This window comes from Hyla sarda, chromosome 1 (assembly GCF_029499605.1).
Source record: "Hyla sarda isolate aHylSar1 chromosome 1, aHylSar1.hap1, whole genome shotgun sequence".
Lineage (NCBI taxonomy): Eukaryota > Metazoa > Chordata > Amphibia > Anura > Hylidae > Hyla > Hyla sarda.
Window position 1 is genome coordinate 438,958,438 of NC_079189.1, and position 25,160 is coordinate 438,983,597.

Genomic DNA, 25,160 nt, shown 5'->3' on the forward strand with positions numbered 1-25,160 from the left:
GAGTCGGGTGCCCGCTCCATACAGACTGCAGATCGCCGCCGCACTTGTAAGGTCTGGCCCTGCTTGCCCTGCTTTGACAAATTCACCTGCCCGGCGCCCAAAACTGCTGGTCCCGGGCGTTGGGCGATAGGAATTCCACATCCCTGAACTGCTTACCAACCCACTCCACAGCTCCAGAATTGTAATAACTAGAGGTGCACCGAAATGGAAATTTCAGAACCGAAACGAAACCGAAACGAAACCGAAAAAAAAAAAAAAATGTCCGGCCGAAACCGAAAATGACTTCTCCCCGTCTTCTGGTAAAATGCAGCGCTCCGCTCATTAGATTCCCCCATATTAGATTGCCAGCTCCCCCACATTAGGTCGGGAGTTCCCCCACATTAGGTCGGGAGTTCCCCCACATTAATATGCAGCTCCCCCACATTAATAGGCAGCTCCCCCACAATAGTAGGCAGCTCCCCCACAATAGTAGGCAGCTCCCCCACATTAGGTCAGCATTTCCCCCACAATATTAGGCAGCTCACCCCAACAATATTAGGCAGCTCCCCCCACATTAGGTCAGCAGTTCCCCCACAATAGTAGGCAGTTCCCCCACAATATTAAGCAGCTCCCCAAAAAATATTAGGCAGCTTCCCCCAACAATATTAGGCAGCTCCCCCCACATTTGTAGGCAGCTCCCCCCCCACAATATTAGGCAGCTCCCCCCAACAATATTAGGCAGCTCCCCCCACAATATTAGGCAGCTCCCCCACATTTGTAGGCAGCTCCCCCCCACAATATTAGGCAGCTCCCCTCCAACAATATTAGGCAGCTCCCCCAACAATATTAGGCAGCTCCCCCCCAACAATATTAGGCAGCTCCCCCCCAACAATATTAGGCAGCTCCCCCCCAACAATATTAGGCAGCTCCCCCCCCCAACAATATTAGGCAGCTCCCCTCACAATATTAGGCAGCTCCCCCCCCACAATATTAGGCAGCTCCCCCCACAATATTAGGCAGCTCCCCCCATAATATTAGGCAGCTCCCCCCCACAATATTAGGCAGCTCCCCCCCACAATATTAGGCAGCTCCCCCCCAACAATATTAGGCAGCTCCCCCCCAACAATATTAGGCAGCTCCCCCCCCCCCTCATTTGTAGGCAGCTGCCCCCCAACAATAGTAGGCAGCTGCCCCCCAACAATATTAGGCAGCTCCCCCCCCAACAATATTAGGCAGCTCCCCCCCCCCCCATTTGTAGGCAGCTGCCCCCCAACAATATTAGGCAGCTGCCCCCCAACAATATTAGGCAGCTCCCCCCACATTTGTAGGCAGCTCTCCCCCACATTAGGTCAGCAGTTCCCCCACAATAGTAGGCAGCTTCCCCCCACCCCACAGACATACAGCTTCCAGCCATATACAGTGTATGGCTGGAGGCTGTATGTCTGTACTGCTGCCCCCACAGTGTTCCGGTCACCGCTCCTCCGGCCCGGGGTCACATCTACTGCTATGGCCTATGGACCATAGCAGTAGGTGCCGGGACCGGGGGAGCGGTGACCGGAACACTGAGCAAGATGACGCGGTCACTTACCAGGCCCCGGCCGGGGTGCGTTCTCCTGCGACGATCCTGCGGTCCTCCTGCGTCTCTATGGTTGTACGCACGGGACGTCAGTGACGTCCCGTGCGTACGACCATAGAGGCGGAGAAGCGAAGGACCGAAGGAGGATCGCGGGAGGACGCCGGGGAATGGTGAGTGACCGGCGGACATCCTTATGTCCCGAAAAGATTTTTAGGGACACAGGGATGTCCGGGATAGGATTAGGAATACTTATTTTTATGTGCCCGGGCCGGCTCCCGTGTGTGGCTGCAGGCGGGGGCCGACCAGAGCATATAAAAACTAATACTGTATACTAAAAACCAGGGGGCCTCCAGCTGTTGTGAAACTACAACTCCCAGCATGTCCGGACAGACTTTGCCGGTCTGGGCATGCTGGGAGTTGTAGTTTCACAACAGCTGGAGGCCCCCTGGTTTTTAGTATACAGTATTAGGTTTTATATGCTCTGGCCGGCCCCCGCCTGCAGCCACACATGGGAGCCGGCCCGGGCACATAAAAAGAAGTATTCCTATCCCGGAGAGCGCGACACCCCCCCCCCTCAGATGTTGCGCCCGGCCCCCCCTGCACCCCCCACGAGTGCCTCTGCCACTGGCAGTGTTTGCAACTTGTGCTGTGGGCGGGCAGGGGAGGTCGCTCATTATCGGCACATTTTTAGTTGTTTCGGCATTTCCCCGAAACAGCTATTTTCGGCCGATATGTATCGGCCGCCGATATATCGGTGCATCCCTAGTAATAACCCAAATTATACATCCACCCCTGCATTTATTGAGCAGGAAAGCATCTGCCTAGAGTGACTCTGACCTGGGGTCATGTGAGGTTTACATAATTTGAAGATTGCACATATGGTAGGCAGCTGTCTAGCCAGATGACTTCAGTAGCTATCAAAGTGCTGCCCTTTGAGCTTGTAAGTGTGCATGATGGGTAGCATCGCAAGTCACCCATAAGTCTCCTAGTTAGCACGTTACAGAATTCTTAATCAGATTTTGCTTTCGCATTCTTTGCTACCTTTCTTATTTTTTGCTATTTTTTTTTTAGCTGGCTTTTCAGTCGATAATGTAAAAGAAATAATCTGGCCTTTATCATAAGGCTGAAAATGGTGCAGCACACAGATAAAACTTTGCAGAACAGGTGCTTCAAGTGCTTCTATGTGTGTAGAACTGTTTTAGCAGTATTTTTTTTATGGAAGTATTTTTCTTCAATGATTGTCAGTGTGATGTTATTTTCACAGACAGAGAACATGATGCAGTTAAGGGGGGAAAAATGCATGGATTTTTGCTGCATTGTGAACAGGATTTGTTAAAACTGTAAAATCCTATTATTGCAGGAAAATATTCTAAAAAATATTAACTTGGCTTGACTGGAAAAAGTTTAATCAATCAATTTCTTAATTGTTTCCTAGTTTCCATTCTTCCTATTCACCAACTTTGAAAAACATGTACAAGCATGAAGTGATAAAAGATGCCCTAGTTATTTTATCCTTAAACTGTATCTCTCTATTTTAATGCACTGTAAATTTTTCCTTCTGTACATGGAAAATCCTGTAATTTTCTAGTTCTGTAAATCCTGTCTGTAAGCCATCACTTGGCAGTTCCCGGGGCCTTAAATTTAGTAAATGAAAACAAAGTTATAAATAGGATTTATATGAAAGTAGAACCTTGCCTTGGATGAATGGACAGACAAGTCCCCGTTTGTCCTCCCAACAGCTTTCACTTTTTCTCTCTTTTTTATTTTTTTTATTTTTCCACCATTAAGAGATCGCTTCCTGTAGACATCTACAGCCAAAAACCAACTCCTCTCTTTCCCTTGCCACTAAGCAGTTATAAGGACGAGATCCGCCTGTTCCTAGCTTTCAGCACAATTACTAGGTATGCAGATGTGTTATGTGGCACTTTTTGTGTTCGTTTCAGTGTGAAACAAACACAATTGAACATTGGGATTTTTGGCTATGATGAAAAAATTGGGTTTCTTGCCCAGAACACATCAGCATTCATTTTGTACTCGTCCCTAGAAAAATGTAACCACCTAGTGGGACTGTAAGGAAGCACACTGTAATGTATTTATTTTTTCGCTTATATAGTGCAGTAGACTTTGCAGAGGTAGATTGACAAAGTGGAGAGGGGAAGGTTCTGAGCTTCTAGGAGGGATCTGATAGGTGATGATGAAATCCTGTAGTTAACAGGAAATGAGCCACACAGGACAGACTGATCTCCTATCTATGCAGGAAAGCATTGACTGGAGGTCTGACACACCTGCCTAAAATTGGGATACTATTACGGTTGAGCAGGGGTACTCAACCACTTTTATCCAAGTCTGCTGCCAGTTGAAGGTCCGAGCTAAACACTAAGGCCCGATTAACACCTAGCAGCCACACTGTCATACAGGAAAGGGGCACTCCCTTTCTCCCAGTTTCACAAAATGATTATGACCCTAATAATAAGTCACAAGGGAACACTAGCTACTAGAGTGTGTAGGGTACAAATCTACAGCTCCCAGTGTAACCGGAACAATGTTAAGGATATGCTGGGAGAAGAAGCTTCAAAAATCCACGGTGCCAGACATAATTTCACTACAGATCATACAAGTGCTACAGCACTTACAAGATGCAGCCAAAGTAAGAGAATACATTTACACCCCCTCGGAGTGATTGATGGCCTGCATCATCGTTCTTCTCCCTAAGCTAAAGGAACAGAGTGGTGACACAGGCTGTCAATCACACAGAACGGGCTTCACTACGGTCGGAGAAACGGGCTCCCCACCCAGGAACTACTTACAGAGCGGCGGAGGTAACTTACAAACTTCATATCCTCACCATCCCTTGGGGTAAAACGTTCCCCAGGGATAGTGAAGATAAAAATGTTACCATATATAACGTGTTGCAAAGCATTATATATGGTAAAATCTAGAGCTTGGTTCCCTTTAAAGACACCAGTACAAGGGAATGCAGGGAGAATTGACGCTCTCTCTTGCTGGTTCCCAGAGGGGATTGAGGGCCTTGGTGCCCTCCCTGTAATCTGAATGTCCTTGCCTGTCTGGAATATTGGCGGCTTCGGAGCGCGGTCCACTAGTTAAGCACCCATGCAGTAAAGCATAACCCAGATATAAAGGTGCACACTGTTATGACATCATGATGGAGCTAGGAAAGGACTGTCCATAAAACCCCCCATAAAAGTACATATACCAGAAATAAACACACACTATTTATAAAACTTTGCCTACTTAGGCCATGTTCACACGATGGAATTTCTGTGTGAAATTCCGCACGGACATTCTGATTTCTGAGTCCAATTGATTTCAGTAGGATTCTGCTGCACTGAGCACACAGCAGAATTTTCACAGTAGAAAGATCTGCCATGGAAATCCTAATTCCAAAGATAGAATAGACATGGCTTTTTCTGTGGAGTCTCCACATAAAGGTATTGACAGCGCATTTCCAAGTGGTCCTAGCTGCGGCATGTTCTGCCAGCAATCGGGGAGTGTCTGCACGAAAACATAGCCTTAGACTATTGTGATAACTTTATTATGTTACAACTTTGGAAAAGACAAAACTACTGTGATCACAATAGAAAGCATTCAAGGTATAAATACATACTGTATTTATCACAATAAAACACAGTGATGAAAAAAAATAGTGTGACATCCCTAGTATATAACAGCAAATCCAAAAATTAAAGGGCTATGCCAGGAATTTTTTTATTTATTTGACTATGCTACATGGGCTGTGTAAAGTTAACGTAGTTCATAATACAGTGTCTGTTCCTGTGTGTGACAGTTTTCTCACAATTCTTCTGCGATTTTCACTCCAATATTTATTTTTATCAGCATACAAAATGTTGTCTCAGATTTTTCCCAGGTTGCAATGTGGCAGAGACCACACTCACTAGTCAGGGAGCCTGACTGCTTCAATGGGTGGAGGGATCGCTTGGTGGGAGAGAGATCAATCTGCAACTAATGCAACAGTTGTAGGCACCCTGATTGAAAACCACAGGTCTTTTGAATGGATACAGCTCATTTATCCTTCAATGGATGGGTGGCTGATGTGTGGGAGGGAGGAAAATGGAATTGTGGGATTTGAAGTAAAAAAAAAAAAAAAAAAAAGAAAAGTCACACAGGGAAATACAAGTTCACAGAAAGCTAGCCACAGTGTTCTGGTAATCTCATGACATAGCCATTTTGCCCCAAGACAAGCGCAGATCCTTCCTAAGCATGTCCATTACTGCCTGCCAGGTACGTACTAAAATCACCTTATAGTGGTTAACCCCTTTAAAGTAAAACTGTATTGTGATATTATGACACTAGAACACAGGCCAAGTACAATGACAGTGTTGTGAGATCATAATGGAACACCTCCAAGGAATAGAGAGAAACAAATAATACTCTGTGTAGGAGAATAGGCTATTGTGACATCATTATTACAGTCAGCATAGAAATAGAGAGACTTGGGTGGGGGGGGGGGGGCATTATTGTTACTTAGTATTGGGAATAGGTGGTGTTATTATCAGTAGACAGCATCACTCTCATCATGTAGCCATGCTCTGGGACTGTAGAGGATTGGAGTGAGCCACTTTAACTGCCAGGGAGGTGGGGTTCGAGCACATAGAGTAGTAATATACTGAACCTCTGTGCAGTAACTGTGAGTTTCTGCTGCAAAATAAATGTACACATCCACAGCAGTTGTGTTTTGTATAGAGGTTTGCCTCAAAGTAAACTTTTGTATGTACAGTTGTTTCTTTTGGTAGATTGTTGCTTCTATGCTCATAAAAGATTTTTCTGGCTATATGAGATTAGTAAAACTGCAGGATCTGCAAGCTGAAATGTATCAATGGAAATGGATTGTAGTTAGCCGATAGACTGACTCCACCTTGATGCTTTGTTGTTTGCTGCCTGATTTTTGTTACAATTTGACACAGTTATTGATACTCCTATTCTGACATAGATCAGTCTCCTCGTTTAGTCACTAAGCCCTGCACGGATTAGGCAGTGTCTGAAGCATTCACGCATTCCTTGAGCTGTGGTGTAAGAACTACAAGTGTGAATACACAAAGCCCTAAAGCCACAACTCTGACAGTGTACCCAGCTGGACACCATCGAAGTGGTTCGCTCTGAAATCCTGGTCAGGGAATATAGACATACCAGGTTTGTTTACCTGCCCCCTTACCACGGCTGCAGATTTTAACCCTAATATGCTGTCCAGACAGCTGTTTATGCTGGAAAAGGTAGCGTTTGTAGAGTGCACAGCTGTCCTGGATGAGTCAGGAATCTGACTCCAGACTGTGAGACTCTTCGAAACGTATTAAGGTTAGGGCTACACAGATTTCCAACAGCTTTAACTACTGCAACATTTATGGCAACTTGTTCCCGTTCACACCCAGACCTGTCATCTTGATATTTTGACATTTGACTGTTGCATAATTTACTAAAGTTGCTTTGCCTGTTTAGGAACATTTTGGCTAGGACTACAGGTGAGGTGAAGCTGGTCAACATGAACTTTCATTGTTGCACTACTGCATCTCTGCTGACAATAGTGAATGTGGTCAGGTTGTGACCTACAAGTTACATTGACACCGCAACCAGCAGAAATCCAAAGCTGCCCGACCACATTCACTATTATTAGTTGTGGTTCCAGCAGTGCACCATTTCCATCCATTGCAGGGGTGTGGAAATAAAAAAACACGTGTCCAAGGGACTAAAACTGAGCAGAATCTATTTGTCTCTCATAACGATCCACTTGTCCTGGTACAAAATAATTTTAACCCAAATAGTATGTAAATAAGGTCTTTTCTTAATAAAAACTTGATAGGCAGACCAGTATGTTACCCCATTAGGTGGATAGGGTCCCTGATAAGTAATTCCCGCCCTATTAAAGGAATACTGCAGTGCAAAATAACTGATCCTGACCGCTAGGAAACCCCTCCCCCGTTCTCTTGTAAGGGGGCCCCGGCAGGAATTGGGGCTTGTCTGCATGACGCAGCGGCCAACATGCCCCCCCATGTATCCAATAGATACATGGAGGGGGCATTTCAGCAGCCGTGTCATACATGGATGGAATATTTCCTTCATGCCGTCTGCTGGGGCTTCATACAAAAGATGTAGAGGTTGTCCCAGCGGTCAGACCCCCGCAATCTATCACTTATGGAGATAAGTTATTTTGCACTACAGTATTCCTATTAGTAGGTAGTCCCCCTTCAGTTGGGTATGTCCCTATATCAGGTAGGGATCAAGTAGGGCCCCCTGCGCCATTATGTTACCCCTCCTCTGATGCCCCCCTGTGTCATTATATTCCCCCCTCTGATGCCCCCTGCGCCATTTATATTCCCAACCCCCTCTGATGCCCTCGGTGTCATTATATCACCCCCCCCCCCCCTCTGATGCCCCCTGTGTCATTATATTCCCAACCCCCTCTGATGCCTCCTGTGTCATTATATTCCTAACCCCCTCTGATGCCCCCCTGTGTCATTATATTCCCCCCTCGGATGACCCCTGTGTCATTATATTTCCTTCCCTGATGCCCCCTGTGTCATTATACCCCCCCTCCCCTCTGATGCCCCTCATGTCATTATATTTCAGTCCAATCCCCCTCTCCAATCCCCCTCTCCTTTCCTGTACCACATTATTTACCAAAACTCACCTCCTCTCTGATCCCCTGCTACCTGTCCTCCGGCCCCATGTGTGCTCTGGCAGGCTCAGGGGCTCGGTGGTCATTGTTGTTACTGGACCGCATCCTCATTCCGGACAGAGGGGCGCGCGATGAGTGACGTCATCGCACGCGTCAATGCCGGGACGCGGTCATCCTGCACGGCTAACTATAGGCTGCAGTGCACGGCTGCAGTCTATAGTTTAGTTGCAGGGCAAAACTGATCGCCCTGTTAAATGTGAATTCTTTAGGCATTTAGCCCTGCTTGCCCGAAGCAGGGCTAAATGCCTGAAGAATTCACCTGCCCGACGCCCGGAACTGCATGTTTCGGGCGATACAATTTTCACATCCCTGCATTTCTACATGACCACATTCACTATCGTTAGTTGTGGTTCCAGCAGGGCAACATTGCAATCCATTGTCACATGACCACGTTCACTATCATTAGTTGTGGTTCCAGCAGTGCAACATTGCAATCAATTGCTACATGACCATGACCACAAGTCACTGTGTAGTTCTAGCCTTTTTCTCACAAATATGCTAGAAAAAGGTGAAATCCCAGCCTTGGGTATCATGCACACAACAGTATGTCTGGCAACAGCTTTTCCCCCTTTTCCCAAGGGGGGGGGTGTGAGGGACATGGTGGGTAAGAATAGGTAGCCATCAGCCAGACTGACAGCATTCGACTGACAGCGATCGCATTCATATGGCCTGCTTTATGGTACAGTCTCTCTGAGTCTGCCCTGGGTCACGTCATCCAATCACTACGTTCTGCTCTGTAACCCCCTCCCCTATGTTGTCATGCTGCAGTTTGATAGGACAGGAGTGAGCACTTTTTCTTACTGTACTTTGTCTATGCCTGTGCTTCAGCTTGGATAATGATGCTGCTGCAAACAGACAGGATTATGTTCTGGATGGTATGGAGACCCCTAGTGGTCTTTTATAAACCATGATATCTATAAATAGATAATTGTTTTCATGAAGTATATTTAAAAGGTTAATGCTTTCCAAGATGTACAACACATAGAAAGTTTTAATCTGAATCTGACCATGCCCATTTAAGCTAGGTTATTTCCCCATGGAGGATAAGGGCTAATGTGAAGTGAAGTCAAACCAAGTATATCATAGGGTATGTACTCCGTCTAAAGATATATCTCAGGTTTTGGTTCAGTGGTTGGCAACATGTGATGTGTGCCGTGCTGCTGCTTGTGGAGGAGGTTGTACAGTTTCATGTGGGTACTGTAAGAAAACATTTTGTCTGTCCCATTGATGCTTCCCTGATTCAGTATTTGCACAACCTTTTCCAGTGTTCCCTGTGGTCATTTTCTCTTTACTCTAAACAGAGATTCTACCTGTTCTTGCTGTAATTGCGGTTTTATTTTTCTATATCTAAACAGGGTCCTGGAGCAGCATGAAGTGGATCCCACCCAGATGACCTTTTCACAGCTGGGCTTCAAATGCAATGGAACAAGCCTGGCCCTCATTGGTTTCTGTCCCCTTTTTCTATCTTTGCTTACTTGTAGCCATTTAACATGTTTGTTTTTTATACTCACGTATTTGATATTAGCAGTATGTAACCCAAAGCAGAAGAGGCACAGGCCCCTGGCTAACGTTTTTAATATTTAACCCTCTCATACAGGCAGATACTTGCACATTTCTGTCTTTACTGTTGGTACTTGCACTGCCCTTTTCTTCTAGTCATGTATATGTTAATATGCACCGAAATCCGGCCAACCATTACTGTGGGGGAATGGAAAAAAAAACTGAGACAAGCAGTCTTGTATGTAAGGTACGATCCTGGTTTTATTTCCGGGAAGGCAGAACCAGGGGCTCAAGAATTAAAGGGGTTACCCAGGAAAAAACATTTTTTTATATATCAACTGACTCCGGAAAGTTAAACAGATTTATACATTACTTGAGTTGTTCTTTTCTGTCTAAGTGCTCTCTAATGACACGTGTCTCGGGAACCGCCCAGTTTAGAAGCAAATCCCCATAGCAAACCTCTTCTACTCTGTGCAGTTCCCGAGACAACCAGAGATGTCAGCAGAGAGCACTCTTGCCAGACAGAAAACAACAACTCAACTTCAGCAGCTGATAATTATTGAAAGGATTAAGATTTTTTTTATAAAAGTAATTTACAAATTTGTTTAACTTTCTGGAGTCAGTTGATATAAAGAAAAAAGTTTTTTTCCTGGAATACCCCTTTAATGGTACCTGCTCTTATCCAAGTGCCTTCAGAAAACATTGGGGGAGATTTATCAAAGCATTTCCAGAGGAAAAGTTGCTGAGTTGGCCATAGCAACCAATCAGATCACTTCTTTCATTTCTCACAGGCCTTTTCAAAAGTGAAAGAAGTGATCTGATTGGTTGCTATGGGCAACTCAGCAACTTTTCCTCTGGACAGGTTTTGGTAAATCTCCCCCATTGTTCTGTTTGTAACTCCCCACGAGGATGTTGTGTACAATTGAGTATTTGCTGTTAAACCAACCAGTGCCTTAATGATATTTGACTGTCTTAATGTAACACCATTAAACAAGGTAGGGTTTGCAGCCTTCCTCTTCTCTTTTTGTGCAATGGTAGTTAATACTACTGTAATATTGTTGCCCTTGGCACTTTGAGGAAAGTCTTCTCTTGTGAGAAATCTCCTAACATACTTATCTCAAGATTTTCCCCCTTAAATGGGTACTCCGGCACTAAGACATCTTATCCCCTATCCAAAGGATAGGGAATAAGATGGCTGATCGCGGGGGTCCCGCCGCTGGGGACCCCCGTGATCTTCCACGCCGCACCCCGTTAGAATCAGTCCCCGGCACGTGTTCGCTCTGTGTCTGATTACTGGCGATCACGGGAACGGAGCATAGTGATGTCACGGCTCCGCCCCTGTGTGACATCACGCTCTACCCCCTCAATGCAAGCCTATGGGAGGGGGCGTGACAGCTGTCACACCTCTCCAATAGACTTGCATTGAGGGGGCGGAGCGTGACATCACAAGGGGGCGGAGCCGTGACGTCACTATGCTCCGTCCTCGTGGTCGAGATGGACTCAGCCTGAGGACCTCCAGCGGTTCCGGAAGCCGCTAAAGGTGGGTGCTGCATGGTAGATCCCGGGGGTCCCCAGCAGCGGGACCCCGGTGATCTGACATCTTATCCCCTATCCTTTGGATAAGGGATAAGATGTCTTAGCGTCGGAGTACCCCTTTAAGAGAAAACATAAATAGCTAGCTGGGAGAAAGTGAAGGTAAAGATCAGGCATGCCACAGTCAGAGCACACTTGGAGTGTCTCCCAAACTTATATACTGAAACATTTTCTGTATGTTGCATTTTTTTTTTTCAAGCTGGACCTGGAAATATTGAAGAATAGTGTTTATGCTCTGCGGCTATGTTTACCAGATGAATTAGATAGTCGGGTCATCACTTCTGCACTGGGTCACATTAGATCAGCTTTATAAGGAACATTTAATATCCTGCCTTAGCTACAGTGCCTACAGCAGTGTTTCGCAACCAGGGTGCCGCCAGCTGTTGCAAAACTACAACTCCCAGCATGCCTGGACAGCCAAAGGCTGTCCGGGCCTGCTGGGAGTTGTAGTTTTGCAACAGCTGGAGGCACCCTTGTTTGGAAACGCTGGCCTACAGGGATCTTAAGAGAGTCTTAGACACACCTACCGTCTCATCATTGGTCCAGGCTGCTGGTCTCTGCCCTTTGAGTTTATCACAGGCTCAAAGGGAAGTCAGGGCACAGAGAGCATATTCCTACTACAGCAAGGGCAGAACGGTTATAAAGTGCCGATTACTAAAAGTGAGAAACTCTTGGGTAGCTGCTGCACACTTACTGAGGCAATTGAGTCTTACTACAGAGGTGTCTGTAGGGTCGCTTCAATTCCTCTTTAGTGGTTGCACTCTCTTAGCAGAAGTCAAAAGTTAAACCTGGCAAGATTTGACTTGTTATATATTAATATATGTAGTAACACATTCCTCCGACTTTGGATATTTTTTAGCAGGTGCAAAACGATAACGCATGACTTATTTCCTTTCTTATTTTAAACCCTAACTGAAGTAATATCAAATAAACTGTACAGATGATCCCATCTCCGTGTGGTGTAATTTATCATACTAACCCTTGAAGTGTAAAGGAATGTGGATGCCAGACTGTTTCAGTATATGACCTCTGCTGAGTAGCCTCGAGAAATCTACAGTGAACCTCAAGCTTTAAAGGGGTATTCCAGGAATTTTTTTTTTATTTGGCTACAGGGGATGTAAAGTTAGTTTAGTTCATAATATAGTACCTGTGTGTGACGGTTTTCTCACAATTCTTATGTGATTTTCACCCCAATATTTATTTTTAACATCTTACAAAATGACTGTTGTCTCAGATTTTTCCCAGCTTGCAATGCAGCCGAGACCTGACTCACTAGTCAGCTGATGACAGGGAGCCTGTCTGCTTCAATGGGTGGAGAGAGCAATCTGCAACTAATGCAACAGCTGTAGGCACCCTGATTGAAAACCACAGGTCTTTTGACTGGCTGCAGCTCATTTATGTTTCAATGGGTGGGGTAGCTGATGTGTGGGAGGGAGGAAAATTTAATTATGGAATTTGTAGGCAAAAGAAGAAAAGTCAAACAGGAAATACCAGTTCACAAAAAGCTAGCCACAGTGTTATGGTAATCTCACAATATAGCTATTTAGCCCCAAGACAAGTGCAGATCCTTCCTAAGCATGTCCATTACTGTCTGCCAGGTACGTACTAAAACTGCAAGGATAATTTTTACTTTTTTGTGTACATCTATTCATTCGGAACCATCTACACTTTGACTCTGCGAGTGTCTGTATTGTGACTGAAGATGGATTTATGTATGGACAGTTTTTGTCCATCAACTTGTGAGTATCTAATATTTCTTCATCTATAGCAAAGTCGAGGCAGCCTTAGTTATGAAGAAACAAAGGGGAAGATTGGCTGTGCATGTGTGTGCTCTTCTCCAATGACGCCTCTTTCTGTTAAAGGGTCTGCACATACACGTCTTCCGTTCTTCATCCCCCGGATTCGGGTGTTTTTAATCAATATTAACATTGTTTATATTAATATTCTAATATACTTTGTCACTCAATTCCGTACCATTTGTAAGATTTTTGCTTGCTTTCTGTAAACGTAAGCTTTCTTTTCTCATCAAGTTACAGGGAGATACAGCTGGCACTGCTAATCCTATTTAAACAGTTTTTATTTCAGACAAACGTGGGTAAGATTCAGAAGTGATCTGCGGAATGGAGCTATGGCCATTTCATGTAAGATGCTTCTTTTGGCTCACAAGTGACAAATCAACAGGTCATCTCTGGATAGTTCAGTACAGGTGACCTCTTGTTGCGGGTTAGCTGTAAAAACGTGCGTATTCTGCTGACTGCACAAACAGCACAGTGGCATATTTAGGTTACTGAGTACAGTTAACAACTTATACACTAAGGCTATGTGCTCAGAATTTCTGTGCAGGATTCCGCATTGGAGCTCTGCATGGAAATTCCACTGCAGCAGACTCCCTTTGAATTCAATGGGATTCTGTTGCACTGTGTGCACGGGGGAATTTCTGTGCCAGATGTTTCCGGCGCGGAAATTCCGTTTGCCTTGTCTGCAGAAAGAATGAACCTGTTAATTCTTTCTGTGGACACCTTACAGAATGCATAGCTGACTATGAGACGGTGCATTCCTGTGTGGTCCTAGCTCCGGGATATTATACTGCTGCCCGCAGTCTCCGGAATGTCCACACTGAGATTTTCCGTGGGGACATACTGATATGTGAGCATAGCCTTATTGTGTAAGACTGAGAAACAGTTGAAAATAAAGGGGGGAATTTATTAATACCGGTGTGACACAATGCCCTGAATTCTATCACAAACCTACACCAGCCCAGACCTTGCATACAAAACTGGCTGTGGACAAAATTTTTAAAAACGTATGCAATGGGTTAAAAAGTTGCAGAAGTGGAACTATATAAAGTGGTGTACTGAAGTGTAATTAAACAAAAAATGTGTACTAGCACCATATTTATCCCATCCCATGCCATGCATCCATTAAATCGGGTGCACATACACATTGCCACCACACCAATTAAATTGTTCATCTACATCACCCTAGATAAATTCCCCCATATTCTATATCAGTGTTTCCCAACCAGGGTGCCTGCAGATGTTGCAAAACTACAACTCCCAGCATGCCTGGACAGGCTTCGGCTGTCCAGGCATTCTAGCAGTTGTAGTTTTGCAACAGCTGGAGGCACCCTAGTTGGGAAACACTGGTCTATATAATGTGCACTCTACTGTCACATCTGCTAGGTTTGTGGTGTGTAACAGCTTTGACAGAGAAGAGGTAATAGCAGGTAGTCTTCACTTATGTGGTTAATATGTGTTAATTATCAACCGTGCAAGAGGACACATTAGCTTGTGCATCACCCTCTGAATTTAATGCACTGGAACTGCATAGATGCCCTTGTGCCCTTCAGCCTGTGATATATTAGAGAAATGTCCTACATTTTAGAGTCTGCTCTATATATAGGATCAACATATGCTGTATTTTTTTTTCTCCCATGCAATTTACTGCTGCATCACACAAACTGTTCTATTGGTAATATTCTACTCAGCCATACTGATTCCAAGTTCATCACTGAAATGCTTTCCTAATGCTGCCACAAATCTTCTGGCTTTGCAGAGAGAGAGGGGTGGAGTCTCATCATTGCAGTTCACCTAATAAGATCAACCTGGCTAGAAACCAGCAGCCTAACCTACTGAGACTCAAAAGTGGGTTGGTGTCAGTTTACACTACATGCAGTTTTGATGCGTTTTCTTATTATTAATATTTTTTTTTTTAGTTAAGAAATATTGCCATGAGGAGAAAGGGATTTGACCTGTACTCACAATCAATGTGTTTTATGAAGATATAAAGTCTTCAGGCCGTGTCCACACTTCATATTTACTGCATTTTTAACACATTTTTACCACGGTTTGGCCTTGTTTTCTCTGCAATGTTCCAAAATTGCAGTAAAAATTACATTTATTTTTACTGATTTTCGCAATTTCAGTAAATTGCACCTATTTTTCAATACCACAACCTGTGGTGAATAACTACTATATATCCTGATTTTATAGAAATAGCAGCAATATACAGATAGAGCTGGGAGGGGAAGGGTGAGGGAGCTGCCAAGAGAATATGTAGGTGACCCATGACATACCACTTCCTGAGTTACATAAAGCCATGTAATTTTCTGGTGGTCTGAATGCTGATCCCATTTATAGTAATACAACTGGATGCAGCTGCAATGGAATAAACTAGATGTTGGTAATTTGTGTTTTCTGCCTAGATGCTTAGGGCCCAAAAATACATTTTCCCAGCCCTGGGCTCATGCACACATTAACCCCATGTGCACAGATCCTGTATAGAGGCATGTGGAGCACCCACAGTTCTATATTTTCTAACTTGTGCCAACGAGAACCAATGTCAGCGAATAAGGAATGAGAGCTGTCGTGTTTGCAGGCAGGGGTTCAAAGCCTGTAAATAGCTTATTCTGCTCTCAGAGAAGTAAATACAACTGTATTCTGTTTTGGTAAATTCTGAGAGCTAAACAGCCTGTAGATTCCAGTCTGATACAGTTACTTACACTGATCTATTCAAGGGAACAGATTTGTGCCAGTATTGTTGTATTTAAAAACACTATCCACATGAAGCTAAAACAACAGTTTATTACAATCATTAAAACCCCCTTACATCAAAAGCTATAAATACATATAATTATCATATAAATGGATAATTCTCCAATGATGATTCTCCAACCCGACGCGTTTCCCAGTGTATCTTATAACATACAGCGGTTTATCAGGGGATCAAAGATGAAATATATATAAAGGAATGGGGGAGTTCCCAGAAAGAGAGTAACAATAAACTTGGCTACAGACACATTATAGCAGCAGTTAGTATACATAGTACAAAGATAACAGCAGGGTGTCAGCACTTAGTACATATAGACTTGATGCTCAGCAGACCACACATAAAAAGCCGAATCAATTGCTTGAAGTGTCTTGACCGCTGCTAATCCTGTGGCAAAAAAAATAAGACATACCACACATAAAGCAGACAAATCTAAGTAAAAAAAACATCCACAGAATACACAAAAGCATATAGATACATTATAGTTAGTGACACACAATATACTGATACATTACAATTTGTGACTAACTTATAACACTATCTAATAGTACATTACAGTTAGTAACCAACATATAACACGATGTTAGACAAACCAAAGAACCGGACAGGCGTCCTGCACTCACCGCATAAGATCTGGTTACTCAGCTCCCATCTCGGGCCGCTTCTCCGGTAGGGATTTCAGAGACACCGTGGAGCGCTCAGAGGAGACTTTCGGCTGTTTCACGCATAGGCCTGGGAGGCCGGATGAAGCGCATTCTTATGCGTGAAGCTGCCGGAAGTCGCCTCTGAGCGCTCCACGTTGTCTCTGAAATCCCTACCGGAGAAGCGGCCCGAGATGGGAGCTGAGTAACCAGATCTTATGTGGTGAGTGCAGGACGTCTGTCTGGTTCTTTGGTTTGTCTATTATTGATTACTACGTTATATTGTCCTAGCACCGTATCTGGTTACCCGACCTGGTCTGGTTGTTGTCCATATTGCAGAGCTGCTAATTTTAGGTACCGGTGCCACTGTATTTTTCTTATACATTCTATTTTATATATCACGATGTAATACATTAGTCAGTGACTAACAGATATCACAAAAAAATGTAAAAAAAAAAAATACAGATGTTCATCATTGGAGAATTATCATTGGATAATTATATGTATTTATAGCTTTTGATGTAATAGAGTTTTAAAGGGTACCTCTCATCAAAAAAACTTTTGATATATTATAGATTAATGTATGCAGAATAACTTTACAATTGCATGTTATTAAAAAATATGCTTCTTTCTATTTAATTTTCCACTTTGAAGAAATGACCACTAGGGGTCTCCCTACCAGTCCTGGCAGCAAGCATTTCAGACTCATGCTGGAGTCCTAAACACTACGAGCTGCCAGTCTGCTTTGTTCACAAAGGAGAACACTCAGCTGCTAGCCTGCTTTGTTCACAGCCTATTTGGCTGTGAACAAAGCAGGCTGGCAGCTCTGAGTGTTTAGGACTCCAGCATGAGTCAGAAATGCTTGCTGACAGGACTGATCGGGAAAAAATACAATAGAAAGAAGCATATTTTTCATTAACGTGCTATTGGAAAGTTATTCAACATTCATTAATCTAAAATATATCAAAGGTTTATTTGAGGAGAGGTACCCTTTAAAGATTGTAATAAGCTGTTGTTTTAGCGTCAGATGGATAGTGTTTTTTGGTTATAAGAAGCTATATTGACACATGCCTGTCAATTTGTCAGTGATAGTATTGTTGTATTTACTCACAGAGTATTGCCACCTAGACTATGCAACGCTCACATAAAAGGTTATCGGAATCCCAAGTCACACAGATCTCCACATTACATATGGGTAAAATCTGGTCTAACAAAACATAAAAAATTTAAATATGATTAAAAGGCATTTTTGTGGTGTGCCAGAGCGGAGACACCTGTCGCTATTCTGAACACTGTTCCGGTGGATATAGTCACAAAGGTTACTACAATGACAAAAGTCTGTCTCTAAAAGGCAGAGGCCTATTTCTTTAAAGAGGCACTGTAATTGTTAAAAACTTTTCATATATTGCAGGACTCATTATAATATGACATTTCACAATATACACCTGTTAAAAAAAAAAAAAATCAAACAAACAACCAAATCACCACAAACTCCCGAGTGTGACTGAGGTTAAAATTTAAACCCTAGGCTGCCGAAACGCACCTGCGACATTATTATGCTCGTGCGACAAAAAAATGCACATGCGACATTGAAATGCGACACATTCATAAATAACTAGGGAAGTAAAAAATCGGGTTAGAAAACAACTGACACATTCAACCCGACTTTCTAAGTAAATCAAGGCCAGTGACAGCTATGCTGATTAGCATCCAGCTTTTCTAGGAGAAGATAAAACAGAACAGGTATTCATAAAAATGCTGTACTTTTATCTAAAAAAATCCTTGCACTAATTTTATAAAGATCTATTCTTATATTTATACATTTTATCCTGTTATGAATTCACCATAATGTCTTCTGATTACTGCAGGCAAGCTCCAAGTATCTTCCTCTGACACATGACACAGCATAAAACCAGAGAGGAAAGGGTTACTGAGTAGAGAGTACTGATTGGCTGACTGCACAGGCTTGCTCCTGTGAGGGAGACAGACTGACACGCCCCCTCCAGCTTGCACAATGAAAAAGTAACTCACCAGCAGATAAATGCTTATATCTCTGGATATATAGGTCCGAGACACATAAAAATTATATGCATATGATCAGGATTGGGTCCTGAGTAACATATCACTTTTTTTTTTTTTTTTTTTTTGCGCTATGACAGGTACGCTTTAAGGTTTATTACATTTATAAAAGTATTTTTCTGTGTTTTAATATATTGTCTGCATAAGACATAAATAGAGTGTAAGGGTTTAGCATTTACTACCGAAAAGTCTATTCTCATTAAAAGAGCTTTTGCAGTCTGTCATATGTCCACCCCTCAGCCAATTAAGGGCTATGGTCTATCCTGTCTCTACCCAAGTCCTAAGAATAAGGAAGATCCTAAGAGCCAATGTAAGTCTAGCTCTGGTCTATGTTCAGAGAACGCCTGTCTTGTAGCTCTGTCACCTTCAGAGGGAATCTGCCGACATCTTCAACATTCCAACAATGTTCCAGCACTTCTCATTCTGCCTAGCATGTTCTGCTACAGAGGTACTACAAAAGGTAGCATTCAGGAGAACGCATATTCGTAAGGGCTTGATTGCTAAAGAAAATTAGGTGTGTTATTACTATGGACCTGATCTAGTCAGCAACAGACTAACGCCTGGGGATATCCTTTCTGGGTGCACTCAAAAGTTGTGTTTTAGATAACCTTAGGAACCATAAGTGAAGGAAGGGATCTTTGCACAGTTCACCATGGACCACCCCCATGAAGACCCCTGATAGCTTGCTCAGATAAATATCAGTCACATTCCAAGAGTAGTGAAGATGTGTTGCGCCATAAATGGGAAACGTATCACCCAGAGTAGACAGCATCTGAGTCAAGCACATACCATAGGGGGGAAAAAAGTCTAAACCTCAGTAGAACTACAAGTCTCAGGACAACCAAATCTCAAATCTGCTAATTTCTTCTGGGCTGTGACCAGTGACAACTTCCCAATTGCTCCCAAACTACAAAGTGTATCTGAAGAACTGTTTCTCAAATCTGCATTAGAACTGTATCAGAAGTGAAATTCAAGTTGTTTCCTATAAACCTTTGCTTTAGAGGTGTTATTTCCCGGGATCTTGTGTATGGAAGATGGCTTATTTTAAGTAGTGGTTTTGTGGGATCCTGTATCAAAACAGAGGGTTGCACAACTACTGCCACTTGTTTCTACAACCCTCATCATACACTATCATCTACATACACAACCCTACTTCTGGTGTTGTAAACTTTGGCTTGAACATAAAAGCCAGGTATTCATCCTGCCATGTACATGGCCATAGAGTTTAACCAGGGGATGGGTGAGGATGAGGAGGTGCTGAGAACAAACTGGACAGATGATTGTAAATATAGATATAAAGGGGAAGGTTTATCAAGCTGTGGTATGGTAAGGTTCTCTGCTCAGAGCTCAGCTTTTATTTCTCACATGGCTGAGGCAAAATGAAAGCTGAGCTGTCAATGGTTTCTATGGGCAACAAAAAGAATCTTGATACATTTCCTGTTTTGTTACATTTCAAAAGTAAAAGGTAAATGCAGTCATTTTCAATGGATTGTTAAATCCACACATCTAAGAATTGTAGCTATTACTTAGTTTCTGCCAAAGAATACGATAATTATATGGTAGTTCTCTGTTGGGAATTGTCTTCACAAAATAGTCATGTGACGATCCATTCCATCTCTGCAGACCCCACCCACACAGGAACCTAACATTAAGTCACAGCTCCAGTAAAAGAATAATGTAAGAAATTATAGCTGAACACTTTTATATGGCTGAATCATGTTTTAGAACTACGGAAGCTGAAACACCCTTGTGACTCTAGGCCAGTGTTTCCCAACCGGTGTGTCTCCAGTCAGGGGGGTACAGCCAGTACCCCAGTCAGCAGCCCCAGCAGAGAAGAAGTCGGCTGTATAAACAGTGGTCTCCTGCTTCTGTACATACATTATACAAATAGCGTACGTTATTTACGTACAGTAGCATAGACTTTGGCTGGGGGCCACGTGATGATGTCATTTCATCACGCGGCCTGCCACAGAAGTCCGTGAATACAAAAAGAAGGGGGCTCAACATATATAATATATAAAGGGTGCTACTTTCAACAAAAAGAACCAAGCATATCACACCATGAAGAGCTATTGCTGTATAAAGTGCACACCTGTAGATCTGAAAATTTATATATAAATCCTTTATTGTATTACAATCATATACAACGTACAAAAAAAACAAAGGGCATTAAAAACATTTAAAATTGCTCATCAAGAGCAAGACACAACATGGGAGAGGGGCCATGTACCCCCTCCCTACAAACCCCGTCCTCTAGTAAATAAATGTGATGCTGTACACTCCAAGGCAGTAGCAAGTATCACCTTGTATCATCAATTGAGTATGCTATGATATAAAGAGATGACAAAAATAATCTCAATACCTGACCATATGAATAAATAACAAGATATAGCATCTCCCATAGCAGCCCATACATAAGAAGCAAAACAAAAAACAAGAATAGCAGACCACAAACCGAGGAACAGCAGGATGGATGATGCATAGGACGGGGTCACAAAGGAATCCCACGCGTTCCGTCACTAAATGTGACTTCCTCAGGGGTGTTGTGCTAAATATGCCCTTAAAGGGGTACTCCACTGGAAAACATTTTTTTTTCCAAATCAACTGATGCCAGAAAGTTAAACAAATTTGTAAATTACATCTATTAAAAAATCTTAATCCTTCCAGGACTTATTAGCTGCTGTATGCTCCACAGGAAGTTATTTTCTTTTTGAATTTCCTTTCTGTCTGACCACAGTGCTCTCTGCTGACACCTCTGTCCATTTTAGGAACTGTCCGGAGCAGGAGAGATTTGCTATGGGGATTTGCTCCTACTCTGGACAGTTCCTAAAATGGACAGAGGTGTCAGCAGAGAGCACTGTGGTCAGACAAAGGAAATTAAAAAAGAAAAGAACTTCCTGTTGATCATACAGCAGCTGATAAGTACTGGAAGGATTAAGATTTTTTTTAATAGAAGTCATTTACAAATCTGTTTAACTTTCTGACACCAGTGGATTTTTGATTTAAAAATGTTTTTTTCAGTGGGGTACCCCTTTAAACACACACACACACATATATATATATATTATTTTACCGGTCTTACAGGTGGAGTGTCCCTACTGGAGTCCCACATGACGATGTAACTGCATATACTTCCTCCCAGTAGTTTGCACGCGCACTTCTGCCCCATTGTTAGTTCCAATACAGAATGCGCATGCGTCCAGCGTCACTTATACACTATAATCCTTATTACGCACGCGTCCGGTGCATTGCCGTGGAATGAGATTTGCCATAGAATGAGATGGTCCGCCTCCATCACATCCTATTGGCTCTCTCTTGTCACGTGACATATTTAAACGTCGCGCATCGATGCGCACAGTAGTGTCAGTTTGGCTATCACAGGGAGAGGATCTCCTCACCCTGTGATAGCTGAAGCTGTACGGAGCTCTCATGGCCTCTGTGGCCCGACAGAATTTCACACATGTACGCAGCTCATACGGCTGGCACATATACATTTACTGTTGATCCACAGCGCTATCGGGAGCCCGATGCCCGATGGCGCTGTCATCAGGATCCCCACGCCCGCAGCTCTACACCCCGTCCCCCGCATCTCTACTCCCCGTCCCGTTAACGCTCAGGGAGCGGGGAACAGAAAGTAGAGCATCGGGCGCAGGTTAAGTTATTCGCGTAGTGCTGCGCATGCGCAGTACTACTTTACCTGCGCCCGATGCTCTACTTTCTGTTCCCCGCTCCCTGAGCGTTAACGGGACGGGGAGTAGAGATGCGGGAGACGGGGAGTAGAGCTGCGGGCATGGGGCGCTCGCGGGGACGCACACTGATGACAGCGCCATCGGGCGTAGGAATCCCCATAGCGCTGTGGATCGCTCCCTGAGCGTTCACAGGGGACGGGGAGTAGAGCTGCGGGGGACGGGGAGGAGGGATGCGGGGGACGGGGAGTAGAGCTGCGGGGGACGGGGAGGAGGGATGCGGGGGACGGGGAGTAGAGCTGCAGGGGACGGGGAGTAGAGCTGCGGGGGACGGGGAGTAGAGATGCGGGGGACGGGGAGTAGAGCTGCGGGCGTGGGGATCCTGATGACAGCGCCATCGGGCATAGGGATCCCGATAGCGCTGTGGATCAACAGTAAATGTATATGTGCCAGCCGTATGAGCTGCGTAAATGTGTGAACTTCTGTCGGGCCACAGAGGCCATTAGAGCTCCGTACAGCTTCAGCTATCACAGGGTGAGGAGATCCTCTCCCTGTGATAGCCAAACTGACACTGCTGTGCGCATCGATGCGTGACGTTTAAATATGTCACGTGACAAGAGAGAGCCAATAGGATGTGATGGAGGCGGACCATCTCATTCTATGGCAAATCTCATTCCACGGCAATGCACCGGCATCTCTCTCGCTTGTATGCAAACTCGGTGCGAGTCACGTGAATCCATATCATGTGATCACATGGGTGCAAGTTGCTGGAGATGAAGATATGCACTGCGCATGCGCCAATACATACACCACAAACTGGTAAGGAGAACCCTTTCTTGTGCATGCGTCAACCATACAATTTGTAGCCACAATATATGTATAGGCAAACCTTATTATGTAGAATCTTAGTGTTATGGCGTACGCGGTGATAATCCATATTATATGATATCCTTACTTATACTTACAGTTATCTTCTAAAGTGATATATTGTCACTATGAAAAAATTTACTCCACAACACTATATCCAAATATGTACACATAATACATCCATCCACATCATAATCATTCACATCACTGTACGTCTATCCACATAATATCCAATCTCTCTTGTCACCAATAAATATATTATATTAATAGGTGTAATAGGTATATCCATAGCGACAGGAAGACCTAAATGCGAATTGTTAGATACCATAGCATATACACCAAAATAACCATATCACATTCCCCTATTAACCATATATATTGTCCAAAAACAACATGCATATCAATACCTATACTCAAGTCATACCCAAAAAACCTATTAGTTACAACAACTTATACCAATACCATCAATAAATGGCTAGTGATGAGCCTAGTGAGTCTAACTTCAACTCCCTCATTATCCCGTACATAAATAGATATAAAGTAAGTGACAAGTGTAGACTATAATTTAATCATATATGTGACCATCCATACTCTCCATAGTAATCTTACAAGACCACTTTCAACCCAAAAACTCTCTCATAGTGTCTTAAATATTCTTCCTAACTCAAAATGATTCCCATGGTGCCATCCAGGTGCCTGTGTTGAAGATGTATATTATGGCTACATCATTTATATCTATACCGTTTGCGGTTTGCCTAAATACGCCATGTGAGAGCCAATAGGTACCCCACCTGTATATCACATATTGCATCTCTTTATCCAAAATATAAGGTAAGTACAACTATTTACATCAAACACTATTTTATTAGCTTTTGTCTTCATTGATTTGAATTGATAGCCCAATCCAGAGGGGACATCCCATAAGAAAGTTTTTTTTAAATGGCACTAAGGTCAGTGTCCATATATAAAGAATTTACACTGTAGGCCCACCAAATACTCAAGGAGGGTCCATTTAGTACTTTGAATCAGATTAGCCGTGGCTACTCATACTGGTGTCCATCAGAATGGAAGCAGTGTGTTTTACACATAACACTTGTTCTGGGACAGATTCCAAATGACAGTGCACGTGCGAACTACTGGACGGAAGTATATGCAGTTACCATGTTGGACGCTCCACCTGTAAGACCGGTAAATTGCTTGGAATATGTATACATACATACATACTGTACCTGGGAGGGCACTATCTCCTGGGGGCATTACCTACTGGGGTACTATCTACTGAGGGCATTAGCTACTGGGGCACTTTCTATTTGAGGGGTACTATCTACTGGGGGCATTACCTACCGGGAGCACTACCTACTGGGGCACTATCTCCTGGGGGTATTACCTACTGAGGCACTATCTACTGGGGGCATTACCAACTGGGTGCATTATTTATTGGAGGCATTACTTACTGGGTGAACTATCTACCTGGGGGCACTATCTACCTGATGGAAATTACCTACCTGTGGGCAATTCCTACCTAGGGGCACTTCCTACTGCGGGAATTACCTACTTCCTACGGGGACATTACCTACTGCCTACTAGTGTTGAGTGCAAATATTCAAAATGCAAATTTTTACAGCTAATATCGGCACTTTGCGATTTTGCAAATATTTAGAATACAGTGATATATATTTGTAATGACGAATATTTGTTTATTTTTATTTTTTATGTATATTTTTGTGAATATCGGCACTTCCAGACTGGACACTGATCCCTCCCGTCTTTAACCCCTTCAGGACCAAGCCCATTTTGGCCTTAAGGACCAGAGCGTTTTTTGCACATCTGACCACTGTGACTTTAAACATTAATAACTCTGGAATGCTTTTAGTTATCATTCTGATTTCGAGATTGTTTTTTCGTGACATATTCTACTTTAACATGGTGGTAAATTTTTGTGGTAACTTGCATCCTTTCCTTGTGAAAAATCCTAAAATTTG

At 43.4% G+C, this 25,160-nt stretch overlaps 1 protein-coding gene across 1 annotated transcript in view; it reads left to right on the forward strand.

Annotated features, from left to right (window-relative positions):
- Positions 1–12,306, forward strand: part of LOC130283064 (septin-2A) — a 104,826-nt gene extending 92,520 nt beyond the window's left edge. The window contains exon 13 of the mRNA XM_056532236.1: positions 9,620–12,306. The gene's annotated coding sequence lies outside the window, so the exon portion shown is untranslated. The remainder of the gene's footprint in view (positions 1–9,619) is intronic.
- The last annotated feature ends 12,854 nt before the right edge of the window (positions 12,307–25,160 follow it).